Raw genomic sequence first — 18,319 nt, 5'->3', positions numbered from 1 at the left:
GCCCTGAATCGTTTTAATTTATTTTCATTACTTAGAGGCACACTTCCTACTCCAGACACAAATGTCAGTTGATAAACGTCAGTAAACGTCAAGAAATCATACTTACCTGGACCAGGGAGTACCGTGATCAGCTCACGCGTAAGCTCATCCAAAACAGAGTAGTTCTCAAAATCATTTTGAGTTAACATTCCACGTTCATTTAAAATGTATCGCCGTTGTGAAGTGAACGTCTCAAACTATGTCAACAGTGATGTTTATCTTCGTACAGTACGAATTGAGGGTCGTATGTCTCGAGAAGATGCGCTCAGGAAACTGGAACTTGCTGGTGTAGAGATTACTGACCTTGAAGGGTTTTACAGAGAAGGTGAAAACACCCCATGGCATGCTGTTCTCCGTTCGCAAGAGAAAGCAAAAGGAGTTACCGGAGACGGTATTAAATACATCGCAAATCTGATAATAGATCTTAGAGTACACTGGCTGCCCCTTTTTGTCAATGATAATATCATCAAAGAGGTCCTGAAGGAATATGGACAGATTCTCGAGATAACTAGGGACAAAACCATTATATCCAAGGACAAGATGATCGAAAATGGCACTAGGATAGTCAAACTTCGCACCACAGAATTTGACAGCCGGAACATACCACACATTGTGTCACTTGGAATGTGTGGGATGCTGATCACCATGAAAGGGCGCCCCCCAATTTGTCTTAGATGCCGTCAATCAGGTCATTTACGTAAAGACTGTCCCGAGAAAGGTGCAAGTTATGCATCTGTAGTAAACAGTGAAAGGCATGTTGTCCCCCAGCCACCTGCACCACGCGAAACAACACAACCTAAACCATCAACATCAGCAGCGCCGATATCTACAGAGAGGAGTACAGTTGATCACCCCACCGCCTCCGCCTCTTCGAATGCTTCAGAAGTGGCGGAGGAAGGAGTATCAACCCAAAATGATGAGAAAGCTGTAGCCCCAGAAAATACAGAGGAGGGACCTAAATCATCGGATAAGAGAGAACTATTTGACTTGGACACATACACGTGGCAAGTGGTCACGTCCAAGAGGTCCAAAAAAAACCACAATGAAGAAGATTCACATATGGACGTGCAAACTTCTTAATGTTGGAATACGCCCTGCTGAGGTATGTGAGAAAGAAACTGGAACGCCCACGGACAATGGAGGCTATCAAATGGACCGGGCACATATACGGACAGTACAATGGACAAGGAATAAGTTTAACGGACTAAATATTTCAGGATGTTTCCTGGTTATAAGTTCTTATTTCCAAAATATCAGGTTTGTTCTCATTCTCCATTATACTTTGTCACATTCAAATTATCATCTTTCTTCATCTCATAGTTCATATATTTCGTCCATAACACTTTATTACTTAATTATATACCCACCCCTATTATGTTATTGTTCAGTAAGTCAATTCTGGTTACGAATAGTATCACCATATACAATGAACTCTACTCATCTCGAGCTCAGACTGACTCGCTCCGTACACCTAGAGTATACAGAGCAGCCCTATTTCACGTGCATGAACGATTTTTAACTTATTCTGGACATGCCAACACAATAAAAAATAACATGAGTACAATTAACGTCCTTACATTAAACAGCAATGGCCTTCGAACCAACACGGATCGAAAACTATACGAGATTAGAAACTTGGTATCTTCACATCATATTGACCTTGTATTTCTACAAGAAACCCATGTAGAAAAAAGAACCCTTACTTCAAAAATTCAAGAGAAATTGCAATGTTGTTGTGCCATATGGAGTTTTGGCTCGAGTCGTTCATCTGGAGTTGCTATTATTAATTTTAATCCTAACATAACTTTTCTAAAATATGAAACTGATTTTGACGGTAGAATAATTTGCGCTGACTTTCAATATAATGATATAACATATCGGGCCATAAATATATATGCCCCCAACCCTGATTCGGAGAAAAGTGAATTTTTTACTTCATTATTCACATATTTAACGGGACAACACAATCTCATTCTAGCAGGAGACTTCAATTGTGTCCTCAACTCTAACCTTGACCGGGTAGGAAATCTAACTAATTACAGCGACAAGTCCGTGCAAGCATTAAAATCTCTTATATCTAACTTTAAACTAATTGACACATTTCGCAAACTGAACCCCTCATCAAAAATGTACACATGGTATCGAAATACACTAGACCAATCATTACCACTGTTAGCGAGCAGACTTGATCGACTGTATGTTTCTAAAAACATAGCAAATTTCATCATTAATTCGACAATCGTTAACTTCACTCAATCTGACCACGATGCAGTAATTTTAAGTATAGCATGCAACTCATCAATATCATATGGTACCGGTTACTGAAAATGCAATAACTCGCATTTAAAACATACCACATTAAAAACTCTCATTACGGACCTAATTCAGAGAGAACTAAGACATCATAACATTACACTAGAATATTGGGATGAGCAAAACTCAAACTTAAAGAAGAAATCATTCGATATTCCAAACAACTTTTGAAAATTAAGAACTCGGCAATTAAATCATTGAAGAAAGACTACCACTATCTAAGACAGAAATATGATTTATCCAATAATGAAGAACTTCTCTTTCAACTACAAGAACTCCGAATGTCTATTAAGGAATTGCAAAACGAAAAATATGTAGGATCAGTCATTAGGAGCAAAGCAAAAATTTTAGATAATAACGAAAGACCGAGCCAATTCTTTTTTCAATTAGAAAATAAAAAGGGTTCCCAGAAAACTATCACTGAAATTGAGTATAATAACGTGACCTATAACTCAAGTGTTGATATTTTAAACTGTTTTAAAACGCTTTATTCAAATCTTTTTACCCCTGAATCAATTGATGAAGATTTATCTGAAGAATTCTTAACTGGGTTACCTCAGTTAAACGCTGAGGATAACCAATTCCTCATTGGATCAATTACTAAAGCAGAAATTTGGAAATCTTTAAATACGATGGAGCCAAATAAATCACCTGGACCAGACGGTCTCACAAAAGAGTTTTACGTCACGTTCTTTGAATGTTTAGGCGACACATTAGTCCGTTTATATAATTTGATCTTTGAATCAAACACTCTGTCTGATTCACAAAAACTATCTTACATTACGTTACTATGTAAGGACCCTCAAAATTCAAATAATATGAAAAATTGGAGACCTATCTCCCTATTAAATTTAGACTACAAAATTCTATCTAAAGTTATTACTAATCGACTTGGAAATGTCATGTCCAAAATAATACACATGGATCAAACATGTGGAGTTAAAGGTCGATCTATATTTGACAATGGTCACCTTATACGAAATATCTGTGACTACATAGAACAAAAAGAATTATCATGTGCATTTATATCCTTAGATCAAGAAAAGGCATTTGATAGGGTTAATTATCAATTTATATTAAAAACATTGGAATCATTCGGGTTTCATCCTGATTTTATTAAATGGATTTCAATTTTCTACACTGATGTTAGTTCATCAGTTATAGTCAACAATTATATTTCGGACCCCTTTTTAATATCAAGAGGAGTTCGTCAAGGTTGCAGTCTTTCCCCCCTTCTATATGTAATAGTGTACGAGCCTTTTGCAATCAAAATTCGAAACGACCCAGAAATTATAGGTATTAAGGTGCCTGGTGCAGCAGAGGCCTGTAAGATCTCTCTCTACGCGGATGATAGTACAGGTTTCTGTTGCACGGACAAATCGATCGAACGATATTTATTTTGGTCTCGCATGTACGATCGCGCTTCTGGTGCTAAGGTAAATTACAGCAAATCCAACGGCATGTTCATGGGTAAATGGCGTAACCGCAGTGATCACCCCTTTGGCATTTCTTGGATCGACAAACAAAAAATTGTAGGGTTTCATTTTGGCAATGATGTAAGTCACGATGATCACTGGAATAAAAATGTTACTAAGCTTATGAATACACTATTACTATGGAAACGTAGAAATTTACCTCTCATTTCTAAATCCCATGTTATTAACCTTTTAGCTTGCAGCAAAATTTGGTATACTGCAACCGTGGCTAATCTACCTAAACACTATGAAATTTTAATAAATAGGAATATCTTCACATTTTTGTGGAATTCTAAATTTGAACCGCTTGCTAGAGCCGTATGTATCAACCCCCTATACGACGGGGGTTTAAACATCACCCATTTGAGATGTAAAATCCAAGCAATACGTATACAACATATACAAAAATTACTCGACGATGAGTATTCAGCCAAATGGAAAGATTTTGCAAGGTATTGGATCGGTTTACAATTAAGGTCTTTCAACCCTAATTTAGGCCTTAACAAATTTACTCATACGCTATATGTACCTGAATTTTATCAAAAATGTATGACCATTTTCAAAACATTTCTTGAAAATAATCCTTATCTCGAGTTTGGTCATGTCCCCACAAAATATTTTTATCAACGACAGTTACAAATCTATGTTCTTGAACCCAAAATAACCAAATTATACGATTTAAATTTCGGCAACATTTGGAAAAATTTGCATAATAAATTTTTAGACCCCATCACTAGAGATGTGTGTTTTAAAATAATACATGATATTTTACCCGTTAACTACAACATGTTCTTAAAGAAGATTTCCAAATCTAAGTTATGCACTTTTTGCGGTGACATTGAAATGACTGATCATTTATTCTTCGAATGCAAATTAATACTCCCCTTACAACAGCTAATTATCAAATGGTTGAAAACACTTTCAAGAAACTCCTTCAATACCTTTTATACATTCCTTAAATTCGGTCTTATCCCGAATGGGGCCTCGTTCCCGAAACCTGAATTCGAGGACTTGTGCCTTTTATTATGCGCTGAATATAAATATGCTATATGGATTAAACGTATACGAGCATATTATTATAAAGAAGTGGTAACCAGCAACACCTTGTTATCCTTCTTTCTCTCAAGATTAAAATGTAGAATCAGAACTGACTATTCCAGGCTTAACTTAGTTCATTTTATAGACAAATGGTGCTTAGCTGGATTATTCTGTTCTCTATTCAATCTTGAATTAGTAATTGACACAAGTCTAGAATAATACAACATACCTTTCATATTAGATAAATCCAATTATATATACTTTTAGGATTTCTTCGTAGCTCTCACTACACAGCCCTGCTGTAACCATGTTTTAATCCACGTCTACCGGTATGCACGTTTAGTGTAGTAATACTTCCAGCCGCACGTGCTAACATTCTGCATTTCATCCCACGAGCTTTTACAGCAATTCACTTGTCAAACAGGTTTACAAGAGGTATAGTGCTTAAATCACTTTGAATACATCTTGCATTTACAATAATATAATGTCGGTTATATTACAAACTAATTTATAATTTCAATATTTCCATCTCTGTATGAAATTATTATATGACTGACAAACTAAATATATATATGTGTATGTGTTTGTGTATATATATATATGGCATACAAATGTATTATGTATAATTGTATTTATTTATTTCATTTTTTTTTCTTCACCTAGGAGATATGCGTTCAACAATTTTGTACGTTCTTGTACATATAAGCGATTTTAAATGCATGCATGGTAAATGTGCACGTCAACGTGTATGTATGTGTCTGTGTGTTTAGGCTTGAACGGATAAGTGGGAAGAACATGTATGGGTGAAGATTGTAGTATAGGATTCGCTTATATATTTTAACATCTAAATACTGAATAAAGATTTTATGAAAAATAAAAAAAAAGGTTTCCCCAGGATGAGGCCTTTCCATTGCACTTCGGTTGGGCTGAAACCTGCGATCACCCCAAATGTGGGTGACTCGGGGTCGTTATGTATTAGTGTGGGGGTCTGCGTTCGCGCTAACCCCTGATAATTCAATTAAAAATAACCAATAATCTCAAGCTTATGACAAAATTAGTCTGGATGTCTCTGATTAGCACGTGCCAATCGATAATGTTATTATTTCTTACACTGCTCTTTCAAGGGGTGGGTACCGCGGGTGGTCTAAATAGCCCACCATTACGGATCGCGGCCATCTCACCTGTCTGCGTGTGTTTGAGTTTCGGATTTGGCCCATGTGGTTATCAGAGAAAGCTTGCCAGTATGTTATCATGGGTCGGGAGTTCTTTCCGTTCAGTTTTCTTCTCCCGGGTTCTTCCTCCACCATTTATATTGCCTGCCATGCATAGCCTATCTTGTGCTGCAAAAAGGCATTAAACCCTACAACAAACAACTTTCAAAGAGCCATCTCACAACGAACGTGTGAAATATCTTTGAGTAACAGCGATCCAGCATATTTGTGAGAGAAAGAAAGAAAGAAAGAGAAATAAATGGAAACATGCTTACTGGATTCGACGAAAATCAAGTTTTATTTTCACAGAACTTCTCTGCAGTAGAGAGAGAGAGAGAGAGAGAGAGAGAGAGAGAGAGAGAGAAACAATATCTTCAAATAACAGGAACAACTTCGTTAATACAGCAAGCTTGTTGTCCTTATCAAAAGCAGTGACAGCTTCATCATAAGTCTCATTGTAGAGATCATCTGCATCACCAGTTACTTCTGTATCAGCAGCACTTTCAACAATCCAAAGCTTCTAGACTCGGAGTACGGCGAAGCGTAGCTGGCCAATCAGTGGCACAAAGATTTCAAATTTAATAAAACAGAGGAAACAAATAGTAGTATTCCTTTGACCTGACAAGTCGATTTGCAGTGGTTCATAGCAAAAGAGGTTGATGCACTGCAACCTCAAATTTATACCTGCATTTTTCATTTATGACACCAAGCGATCTTGCCAGTGCAAACACAATCCCTTTCCCTACGTAACAGTTCGGGAAAGCATTGTGTACTAAACAGCTGGATGTGATTGACCATAGTTCTTGCTAGACGACTATTGCTATTTCACTGTCAACTTGCTGTGAAGTAACTATGGGAGGTCAATGGCTGATATCAGTTTCAAGAACAAGACAAGCCCGAAACGCGGAATTGAAAAATGTATCCATATATTTAATTAAAAAACCATAATAGCTGAAAAATACGCACCGTTGCCTCAAGTTAAGAAATTTGCCAGGGGCCAATATACGAAACTATCCCCTGCCGTCCGAGCAAACCTATATAGCATATATCCACCGTAAAAGAAACTGAAATTGCAAATAAAGGACTATTTGAAGACATTTCAGTTACTTTTGTAATGTTGAAACATAAGCTATAAAGTTATTCGGAATACTAAGACATCAGCAGTACCATGGCCCTGAATCGTTTTAATTTATTTTCATTACTTAGAGGCACACTTCCTACTCCAGACACAAATGTCAGTTGATAAACGTCAGTAAACGTCAAGAAATCATACTTACCTGGACCAGGGAGTACCGTGATCAGCTAGGCGGTTTCCCCAGGATGAGGCCTTTCCATTGCACTTCGGTTGGGCTGAAACCTGCGATCACCCCAAATGTGGGTGACTCGGGGTCGTTATTTATTAGTGTGGGGGTCTGCGTTCGCGCTAACCCCTGATAATTCAATTAAAAATAACCAATAATCTCAAGCTTATGACAAAATTAGTCTGGATGTCTCTGATTAGCACGTGCCAATCGATAATGTTATTATTTCTTACACTGCTCTTTCAAGGGGTGGGTACCCCGGGTGGTCTAAATAGCCCACCATTACGGATCGCGGCCATCTCACCTGTCTGCGTGTGTTTGAGTTTCGGATTTGGCCCATGTGGTTATCAGAGAAAGCTTGCCAGTATGTTATCATGGGTCGGGAGTTCTTTCCGTTCAGTTTTCTTCTCCCGGGTTCTTCCTCCACCATTTATATTGCCTGCCATGCATAGCCTGTCTTGTGCTGAAAAATGGCATTAAACCCTACAACAAACAACTTTCAAAGAGCCATCTCACAACGAACGTGTGAAATATCTTTGAGTAACAGCGATCCAGCATATTTGTGAGAGAAAGAAAGAAAGAAAGAGAAATAAATGGAAACATGCTTACTGGATTCGACGAAAATCAAGTTTTATTTTCACAGAACTTCTCTGCAGTAGAGAGAGAGAGAGAGAGAGAGAGAGAGAGAGAGAGAGAGAAACAATATCTTCAAATAACAGGAACAACTTCGTTAATACAGCAAGCTTGTTGTCCTTATCAAAAGCAGTGACAGCTTCATCATAAGTCTCATTGTAGAGATCATCTGCATCACCAGTTACTTCTGTATCAGCAGCACTTTCAACAATCCAAAGCTTCTAGACTCGGAGTACGGCGAAGCGTAGCTGGCCAATCAGTGGCACAAAGATTTCAAATTTAATAAAACAGAGGAAACAAATAGTAGTATTCCTTTGACCTGACAAGTCGATTTGCAGTGGTTCATAGCAAAAGAGGTTGATGCACTGCAACCTCAAATTTATACCTGCATTTTTCATTTATGACACCAAGCGATCTTGCCAGTGCAAACACAATCCCTTTCCCTACGTAACAGTTCGGGAAAGCATTGTGTACTAAACAGCTGGATGTGATTGACCATAGTTCTTGCTAGACGACTATTGCTATTTCACTGTCAACTTGCTGTGAAGTAACTATGGGAGGTCAATGGCTGATATCAGTTTCAAGAACAAGACAAGCCCGAAACGCGGAATTGAAAAATGTATCCATATATTTAATTAAAAAACCATAATAGCTGAAAAATACGCACCGTTGCCTCAAGTTAAGAAATTTGCCAGGGGCCAATATACGAAACTATCCCCTGCCGTCCGAGCAAACCTATATAGCATATATCCACCGTAAAAGAAACTGAAATTGCAAATAAAGGACTATTTGAAGACATTTCAGTTACTTTTGTAATGTTGAAACATAAGCTATAAAGTTATTCGGAATACTAAGACATCAGCAGTACCATGGCCCTGAATCGTTTTAATTTATTTTCATTACTTAGAGGCACACTTCCTACTCCAGACACAAATGTCAGTTGATAAACGTCAGTAAACGTCAAGAAAGCATACTTACCTGGACCAGGGAGTACCGTGATCAGCTAGGCGGTTTCCCCAGGATGAGGCCTTTCCATTGCACTTCGGTTGGGCTGAAACCTGCGATCACCCCAAATGTGGGTGACTCGGGGTCGTTATTTATTAGTGTGGGGGTCTGCGTTCGCGCTAACCCCTGATAATTCAATTAAAAATAACCAATAATCTCAAGCTTATGACAAAATTAGTCTGGATGTCTCTGATTAGCACGTGCCAATCGATAATGTTATTATTTCTTACACTGCTCTTTCAAGGGGTGGGTACCCCGGGTGGTCTAAATAGCCCACCATTACGGATCGCGGCCATCTCACCTGTCTGCGTGTGTTTGAGTTTCGGATTTGGCCCATGTGGTTATCAGAGAAAGCTTGCCAGTATGTTATCATGGGTCGGGAGTTCTTTCCGTTCAGTTTTCTTCTCCCGGGTTCTTCCTCCATCATTTATATTGCCTGCCATGCATAGCCTATCTTGTGCTGAAAAATGGCATTAAACCCTACAACAAACAACTTTCAAAGAGCCATCTCACAACGAACGTGTGAAATATCTTTGAGTAACAGCGATCCAGCATATTTGTGAGAGAAAGAAAGAGAGAAAGAGAAATAAATGGAAACATGCTTACTGGATTCGACGAAAATCAAGTTTTATTTTCACAGAACTTCGCTGCAGTAGACAGAGAGAGAGAGAGAGAGAGAGAGAGAGAGAGAAACAATATCTTCAAATAACTGGAACAACTTCGTTAATACAGCAAGCTTGTTGTCCTTATCAAAAGCAGTGACAGCTTCATCATAAGTCTCATTGTAGAGATCATCTGCATCACCAGTTACTTCTGTATCAGCAGCACTTTCAACAATCCAAAGCTTCTAGACTCGGAGTACGGCGAAGCGTAGCTGGCCAATCAGTGGCACAAAGATTTCAAATTTAATAAAACAGAGGAAACAAATAGTAGTATTCCTTTGACATGACAAGTCGATTTGCAGTGGTTCATAGCAAAAGAGGTTGATGCACTGCAACCTCAAATTTATACCTGCATTTTTCATTTATGACACCAAGCGATCTTGCCAGTGCAAACACAATCCCTTTCCCTACGTAACAGTTCGGGAAAGCATTGTGTACTAAACAGCTGGATGTGATTGACCATAGTTCTTGCTAGACGACTATTGCTATTTCACTGTCAACTTGCTGTGAAGTAACTATGGGAGGTCAATGGCTGATATCAGTTTCAAGAACAAGACAAGCCCGAAACGCGGAATTGAAAAATGTATCCATATATTTAATTAAAAAACCATAATAGCTGAAAAATACGCACCGTTGCCTCAAGTTAAGAAATTTGCCAGGGGCCAATATACGAAACTATCCCCTGCCGTCCGAGCAAACCTATATAGCATATATCCACCGTAAAAGAAACTGAAATTGCAAATAAAGGACTATTTGAAGACATTTCAGTTACTTTTGTAATGTTGAAACATAAGCTATAAAGTTATTCGGAATACTAAGACATCAGCAGTACCATGGCCCTGAATCGTTTTAATTTATTTTCATTACTTAGAGGCACACTTCCTACTCCAGACACAAATGTCAGTTGATAAACGTCAGTAAACGTCAAGAAATCATACTTACCTGGACCAGGGAGTACCGTGATCAGCTAGGCGGTTTCCCCAGGATGAGGCCTTTCCATTGCACTTCGGTTGGGCTGAAACCTGCGATCACCCCAAATGTGGGTGACTCGGGGTCGTTATTTATTAGTGTGGGGGGTCTGCGTTCGCGCTAACCCCTGATAATTCAATTAAAAATAACCAATAATCTCAAGCTTATGACAAAATTAGTCTGGATGTCTCTGATTAGCACGTGCCAATCGATAATGTTATTATTTCTTACACTGCTCTTTCAAGGGGTGGGTACCCCGGGTGGTCTAAATAGCCCACCATTACGGATCGCGGCCATCTCACCTGTCTGCGTGTGTTTGAGTTTCGGATTTGGCCCATGTGGTTATCAGAGAAAGCTTGCCAGTATGTTATCATGGGTCGGGAGTTCTTTCCGTTCAGTTTTCTTCTCCCGGGTTCTTCCTCCACCATTTATATTGCCTGCCATGCATAGCCTATCTTGTGCTGAAAAATGGCATTAAACCCTACAACAAACAACTTTCAAAGAGCCATCTCACAACGAACGTGTGAAATATCTTTGAGTAACAGCGATCCAGCATATTTGTGAGAGAAAGAAAGAAAGAAAGCGAAATAAATGGAAACATGCCTACTGAATTCGACGAAAATCAAGTTTTATTTTCACAGAACTTCTCTGCAGTAGAGAGAGAGAGAGAGAGAGAGAGAGAGAGAGAGAGAGAGAGAAACAATATCTTCAAATAACAGGAACAACTTCGTTAATACAGCAAGCTTGTTGTCCTTATCAAAAGCAGTGACAGCTTCATCATAAGTCTCATTGTAGAGATCATCTGCATCACCAGTTACTTCTGTATCAGCAGCACTTTCAACAATCCAAAGCTTCTAGACTCGGAGTACGGCGAAGCGTAGCTGGCCAATCAGTGGCACAAAGATTTCAAATTTAATAAAACAGAGGAAACAAATAGTAGTATTCCTTTGACCTGACAAGTCGATTTGCAGTGGTTCATAGCAAAAGAGGTTGATGCACTGCAACCTCAAATTTATACCTGCATTTTTCATTTATGACACCAAGCGATCTTGCCAGTGCAAACACAATCCCTTTCCCTACGTAACAGTTCGGGAAAGCATTGTGTACTAAACAGCTGGATGTGATTGACCATAGTTCTTGCTAGACGACTATTGCTATTTCACTGTCAACTTGCTGTGAAGTAACTATGGGAGGTCAATGGCTGATATCAGTTTCAAGAACAAGACAAGCCCGAAACGCGGAATTGAAAAATGTATCCATATATTTAATTAAAAAACCATAATAGCTGAAAAATACGCACCGTTGCCTCAAGTTAAGAAATTTGCCAGGGGCCAATATACGAAACTATCCCCTGCCGTCCGAGCAAACCTATATAGCATATATCCACCGTAAAAGAAACTGAAATTGCAAATAAAGGACTATTTGAAGACATTTCAGTTACTTTTGTAATGTTGAAACATAAGCTATAAAGTTATTCGGAATACTAAGACATCAGCAGTACCATGGCCCTGAATCGTTTTAATTTATTTTCATTACTTAGAGGCACACTTCCTACTCCAGACACAAATGTCAGTTGATAAACGTCAGTAAACGTCAAGAAATCATACTTACCTGGACCAGGGAGTACCGTGATCAGCTAGGCGGTTTCCCCAGGATGAGGCCTTTCCATTGCACTTCGGTTGGGCTGAAACCTGCGATCACCCCAAATGTGGGTGACTCGGGGTCGTTATTTATTAGTGTGGGGGTCTGCGTTCGCGCTAACCCCTGATAATTCAATTAAAAATAACCAATAATCTCAAGCTTATGACAAAATTAGTCTGGATGTCTCTGATTAGCACGTGCCAATCGATAATGTTATTATTTCTTACACTGCTCTTTCAAGGGGTGGGTACCCCGGGTGGTCTAAATAGCCCACCATTACGGATCGCGGCCATCTCACCTGTCTGCGTGTGTTTGAGTTTCGGATTTGGCCCATGTGGTTATCAGAGAAAGCTTGCCAGTATGTTATCATGGGTCGGGAGTTCTTTCCGTTCAGTTTTCTTCTCCCGGGTTCTTCCTCCACCATTTATATTGCCTGCCATGCATAGCCTATCTTGTGCTGAAAAATGGCATTAAACCCTACAACAAACAACTTTCAAAGAGCCATCTCACAACGAACGTGTGAAATATCTTTGAGTAACAGCGATCCAGCATATTTGTGAGAGAAAGAAAGAAAGAAAGCGAAATAAATGGAAACATGCCTACTGAATTCGACGAAAATCAAGTTTTATTTTCACAGAACTTCTCTGCAGTAGAGAGAGAGAGAGAGAGAGAGAGAGAGAGAAACAATATCTTCAAATAACAGGAACAACTTCGTTAATACAGCAAGCTTGTTGTCCTTATCAAAAGCAGTGACAGCTTCATCATAAGTCTCATTGTAGAGATCATCTGCATCACCAGTTACTTCTGTATCAGCAGCACTTTCAACAATCCAAAGCTTCTAGACTCGGAGTACGGCGAAGCGTAGCTGGCCAATCAGTGGCACAAAGATTTCAAATTTAATAAAACAGAGGAAACAAATAGTAGTATTCCTTTGACCTGACAAGTCGATTTGCAGTGGTTCATAGCAAAAGAGGTTGATGCACTGCAACCTCAAATTTATACCTGCATTTTTCATTTATGACACCAAGCGATCTTGCCAGTGCAAACACAATCCCTTTCCCTACGTAACAGTTCGGGAAAGCATTGTGTACTAAACAGCTGGATGTGATTGACCATAGTTCTTGCTAGACGACTATTGCTATTTCACTGTCAACGTGCTGTGAAGTAACTATGGGAGGTCAATGGCTGATATCAGTTTCAAGAACAAGACAAGCCCGAAACGCGGAATTGAAAAATGTATCCATATATTTAATTAAAAAACCATAATAGCTGAAAAATACGCACCGTTGCCTCAAGTTAAGAAATTTGCCAGGGGCCAATATACGAAACTATCCCCTGCCGTCCGAGCAAACCTATATAGCATATATCCACCGTAAAAGAAACTGAAATTGCAAATAAAGGACTATTTGAAGACATTTCAGTTACTTTTGTAATGTTGAAACATAAGCTATAAAGTTATTCGGAATACTAAGACATCAGCAGTACCATGGCCCTGAATCGTTTTAATTTATTTTCATTACTTAGAGGCACACTTCCTACTCCAGACACAAATGTCAGTTGATAAACGTCAGTAAACGTCAAGAAATCATACTTACCTGGACCAGGGAGTACCGTGATCAGCTAGGCGGTTTCCCCAGGATGAGGCCTTTCCATTGCACTTCGGTTGGGCTGAAACCTGCGATCACCCCAAATGTGGGTGACTCGGGGTCGTTATTTATTAGTGTGGGGGGTCTGCGTTCGCGCTAACCCCTGATAATTCAATTAAAAATAACCAATAATCTCAAGCTTATGACAAAATTAGTCTGGATGTCTCTGATTAGCACGTGCCAATCGATAATGTTATTATTTCTTACACTGCTCTTTCAAGGGGTGGGTACCCCGGGTGGTCTAAATAGCCCACCATTACGGATCGCGGCCATCTCACCTGTCTGCGTGTGTTTGAGTTTCGGATTTGGCCCATGTGGTTATCAGAGAAAGCTTGCCAGTATGTTATCATGGGTCGGGAGTTCTTTCCGTTCAGTTTTCTTCTCCCGGGTTCTTCCTCCACCATTTATATTGCCTGCCATGCATAGCCTATCTTGTGCTGAAAAATGGCATTAAACCCTACAACAAACAACTTTCAAAGAGCCATCTCACAACGAACGTGTGAAATATCTTTGAGTAACAGCGATCCAGCATATTTGTGAGAGAAAGAAAGAGAGAAAGAGAAATAAATGGAAACATGCTTACTGGATTCGACGAAAATCAAGTTTTATTTTCACAGAACTTCTCTGCAGTAGAGAGAGAGAGAGAGAGAGAGAGAGAGAGAGAGAGAGAGAGAGAAACAATATCTTCAAATAACAGGAACAACTTCGTTAATACAGCAAGCTTGTTGTCCTTATCAAAAGCAGTGACAGCTTCATCATAAGTCTCATTGTAGAGATCATCTGCATCACCAGTTACTTCTGTATCAGCAGCACTTTCAACAATCCAAAGCTTCTAGACTCGGAGTACGGCGAAGCGTAGCTGGCCAATCAGTGGCACAAAGATTTCAAATTTAATAAAACAGAGGAAACAAATAGTAGTATTCCTTTGACCTGACAAGTCGATTTGCAGTGGTTCATAGCAAAAGAGGTTGATGCACTGCAACCTCAAATTTATACCTGCATTTTTCATTTATGACACCAAGCGATCTTGCCAGTGCAAACACAATCCCTTTCCCTACGTAACAGTTCGGGAAAGCATTGTGTACTAAACAGCTGGATGTGATTGACCATAGTTCTTGCTAGACGACTATTGCTATTTCACTGTCAACTTGCTGTGAAGTAACTATGGGAGGTCAATGGCTGATATCAGTTTCAAGAACAAGACAAGCCCGAAACGCGGAATTGAAAAATGTATCCATATATTTAATTAAAAAAACATAATAGCTGAAAAATACGCACCGTTGCCTCAAGTTAAGAAATTTGCCAGGGGCCAATATACGAAACTATCCCCTGCCGTCCGAGCAAACCTATATAGCATATATCCACCGTAAAAGAAACTGAAATTGCAAATAAAGGACTATTTGAAGACATTTCAGTTACTTTTGTAATGTTGAAACATAAGCTATAAAGTTATTCGGAATACTAAGACATCAGCAGTACCATGGCCCTGAATCGTTTTAATTTATTTTCATTACTTAGAGGCACACTTCCTACTCCAGACACAAATGTCAGTTGATAAACGTCAGTAAACGTCAAGAAATCATACTTACCTGGACCAGGGAGTACCGTGATCAGCTAGGCGGTTTCCCCAGGATGAGGCCTTTCCATTGCACTTCGGTTGGGCTGAAACCTGCGATCACCCCAAATGTGGGTGACTCGGGGTCGTTATTTATTAGTGTGGGGGTCTGCGTTCGCGCTAACCCCTGATAATTCAATTAAAAATAACCAATAATCTCAAGCTTATGACAAAATTAGTCTGGATGTCTCTGATTAGCACGTGCCAATCGATAATGTTATTATTTCTTACACTGCTCTTTCAAGGGGTGGGTACCCCGGGTGGTCTAAATAGCCCACCATTACGGATCGCGGCCATCTCACCTGTCTGCGTGTGTTTGAGTTTCGGATTTGGCCCATGTGGTTATCAGAGAAAGCTTGCCAGTATGTTATCATGGGTCGGGAGTTCTTTCCGTTCAGTTTTCTTCTCCCGGGTTCTTCCTCCACCATTTATATTGCCTGCCATGCATAGCCTATCTTGTGCTGAAAAATGGCATTAAACCCTACAACAAACAACTTTCAAAGAGCCATCTCACAACGAACGTGTGAAATATCTTTGAGTAACAGCGATCCAGCATATTTGTGAGAGAAAGAAAGAGAGAAAGAGAAATAAATGGAAACATGCTTACTGGATTCGACGAAAATCAAGTTTTATTTTCACAGAACTTCTCTGCAGTAGAGAGAGAGAGAGAGAGAGAGAGAGAGAGAGAGAAACAATATCTTCAAATAACAGGAACAACTTCGTTAATACAGCAAGCTTGTTGTCCTTATCAAAAGCAGTGACAGCTTCATCATAAGTCTCATTGTAGAGATCATCTGCATCACCAGTTACTTCTGTATCAGCAGCACTTTCAACAATCCAAAGCTTCTAGACTCGGAGTACGGCGAAGCGTAGCTGGCCAATCAGTGGCACAAAGATTTCAAATTTAATAAAACAGAGGAAACAAATAGTAGTATTCCTTTGACCTGACAAGTCGATTTGCAGTGGTTCATAGCAAAAGAGGTTGATGCACTGCAACCTCAAATTTATACCTGCATTTTTCATTTATGACACCAAGCGATCTTGCCAGTGCAAACACAATCCCTTTCCCTACGTAACAGTTCGGGAAAGCATTGTGTACTAAACAGCTGGATGTGATTGACCATAGTTCTTGCTAGACGACTATTGCTATTTCACTGTCAACTTGCTGTGAAGTAACTATGGGAGGTCAATGGCTGATATCAGTTTCAAGAACAAGACAAGCCCGAAACGCGGAATTGAAAAATGTATCCATATATTTAATTAAAAAACCATAATAGCTGAAAAATACGCACCGTTGCCTCAAGTTAAGAAATTTGCCAGGGGCCAATATACGAAACTATCCCCTGCCGTCCGAGCAAACCTATATAGCATATATCCACCGTAAAAGAAACTGAAATTGCAAATAAAGGACTATTTGAAGACATTTCAGTTACTTTTGTAATGTTGAAACATAAGCTATAAAGTTATTCGGAATACTAAGACATCAGCAGTACCATGGCCCTGAATCGTTTTAATTTATTTTCATTACTTAGAGGCACACTTCCTACTCCAGACACAAATGTCAGTTGATAAACGTCAGTAAACGTCAAGAAAGCATACTTACCTGGACCAGGGAGTACCGTGATCAGCTAGGCGGTTTCCCCAGGATGAGGCCTTTCCATTGCACTTCGGTTGGGCTGAAACCTGCGATCACCCCAAATGTGGGTGACTCGGGGTCGTTATTTATTAGTGTGGGGGGTCTGCGTTCGCGCTAACCCCTGATAATTCAATTAAAAATAACCAATAATCTCAAGCTTATGACAAAATTAGTCTGGATGTCTCTGATTAGCACGTGCCAATCGATAATGTTATTATTTCTTACACTGCTCTTTCAAGGGGTGGGTACCCCGGGTGGTCTAAATAGCCCACCATTACGGATCGCGGCCATCTCACCTGTCTGCGTGTGTTTGAGTTTCGGATTTGGCCCATGTGGTTATCAGAGAAAGCTTGCCAGTATGTTATCATGGGTCGGGAGATCTTTCCGTTCAGTTTTCTTCTCCCGGGTTCTTCCTCCACCATTTATATTGCCTGCCATGCATAGCCTATCTTGTGCTGAAAAATGGCATTAAACCCTACAACAAACAACTTTCAAAGAGCCATCTCACAACGAACGTGTGAAATATCTTTGAGTAACAGCGATCCAGCATATTTGTGAGAGAAAGAAAGAAAGAAAGAGAAATAAATGGAAACATGCCTACTGAATTCGACGAAAATCAAGTTTTATTTTCACAGAACTTCTCTGCAGTAGAGAGAGAGAGAGAGAGAGAGAGAGAGAGAGAGAGAAACAATATCTTCAAATAACAGGAACAACTTCGTTAATACAGCAAGCTTGTTGTCCTTATCAAAAGCAGTGACAGCTTCATCATAAGTCTCATTGTAGAGATCATCTGCATCACCAGTTACTTCTGTATCAGCAGCACTTTCAACAATCCAAAGCTTCTAGACTCGGAGTACGGCGAAGCGTAGCTGGCCAATCAGTGGCACAAAGATTTCAAATTTAATAAAACAGAGGAAACAAATAGTAGTATTCCTTTGACCTGACAAGTCGATTTGCAGTGGTTCATAGCAAAAGAGGTTGATGCACTGCAACCTCAAATTTATACCTGCATTTTTCATTTATGACACCAAGCGATCTTGCCAGTGCAAACACAATCCCTTTCCTTACGTAACAGTTCGGGAAAGCATTGTGTACTAAACAGCTGGATGTGATTGACCATAGTTCTTGCTAGACG

The 18,319-nt window shown here is 39.5% G+C and overlaps 8 non-coding genes across 8 annotated transcripts; all 8 read left to right on the top strand.

The window, feature by feature from the left end:
- The first annotated feature begins 5,713 nt into the window (after positions 1-5,713).
- Positions 5,714-5,874, top strand: LOC149773976 (U1 spliceosomal RNA). The gene has a single exon (XR_016417222.1). It is a non-coding gene; the product is annotated as a U1 spliceosomal RNA (small nuclear RNA).
- Positions 5,875-7,345: 1,471 nt separating this feature from the next.
- On the top strand, positions 7,346-7,509 carry LOC149773975 (U1 spliceosomal RNA). The gene has a single exon (XR_016417193.1). It is a non-coding gene; the product is annotated as a U1 spliceosomal RNA (small nuclear RNA).
- Positions 7,510-8,980: 1,471 nt separating this feature from the next.
- LOC149773974 (U1 spliceosomal RNA) lies at positions 8,981-9,144 on the top strand. The gene has a single exon (XR_016417192.1). It is a non-coding gene; the product is annotated as a U1 spliceosomal RNA (small nuclear RNA).
- Positions 9,145-10,611: 1,467 nt separating this feature from the next.
- LOC149773973 (U1 spliceosomal RNA) lies at positions 10,612-10,776 on the top strand. Its single transcript, XR_016417245.1, has one exon. It is a non-coding gene; the product is annotated as a U1 spliceosomal RNA (small nuclear RNA).
- A 1,473-nt stretch (positions 10,777-12,249) lies between these two features.
- On the top strand, positions 12,250-12,413 carry LOC149773972 (U1 spliceosomal RNA). Its single transcript, XR_016417191.1, has one exon. It is a non-coding gene; the product is annotated as a U1 spliceosomal RNA (small nuclear RNA).
- Positions 12,414-13,874: 1,461 nt separating this feature from the next.
- Positions 13,875-14,039, top strand: LOC149773971 (U1 spliceosomal RNA). Its single transcript, XR_016417234.1, has one exon. It is a non-coding gene; the product is annotated as a U1 spliceosomal RNA (small nuclear RNA).
- Positions 14,040-15,514: 1,475 nt separating this feature from the next.
- On the top strand, positions 15,515-15,678 carry LOC149773970 (U1 spliceosomal RNA). Its single transcript, XR_016417190.1, has one exon. It is a non-coding gene; the product is annotated as a U1 spliceosomal RNA (small nuclear RNA).
- A 1,465-nt stretch (positions 15,679-17,143) lies between these two features.
- LOC149773969 (U1 spliceosomal RNA) lies at positions 17,144-17,308 on the top strand. The gene has a single exon (XR_016417223.1). It is a non-coding gene; the product is annotated as a U1 spliceosomal RNA (small nuclear RNA).
- Positions 17,309-18,319: the final 1,011 nt, after the last annotated feature.

This window comes from Sinohyriopsis cumingii, unplaced genomic scaffold (assembly GCF_028554795.1).
Source record: "Sinohyriopsis cumingii isolate HCF-2022 unplaced genomic scaffold, ASM2855479v2 utg000547l, whole genome shotgun sequence".
In the NCBI taxonomy this organism is placed as follows: Eukaryota; Metazoa; Mollusca; class Bivalvia; order Unionida; family Unionidae; genus Sinohyriopsis; species Sinohyriopsis cumingii.
This window is presented reverse-complemented; position numbering and strand designations above follow the sequence as displayed.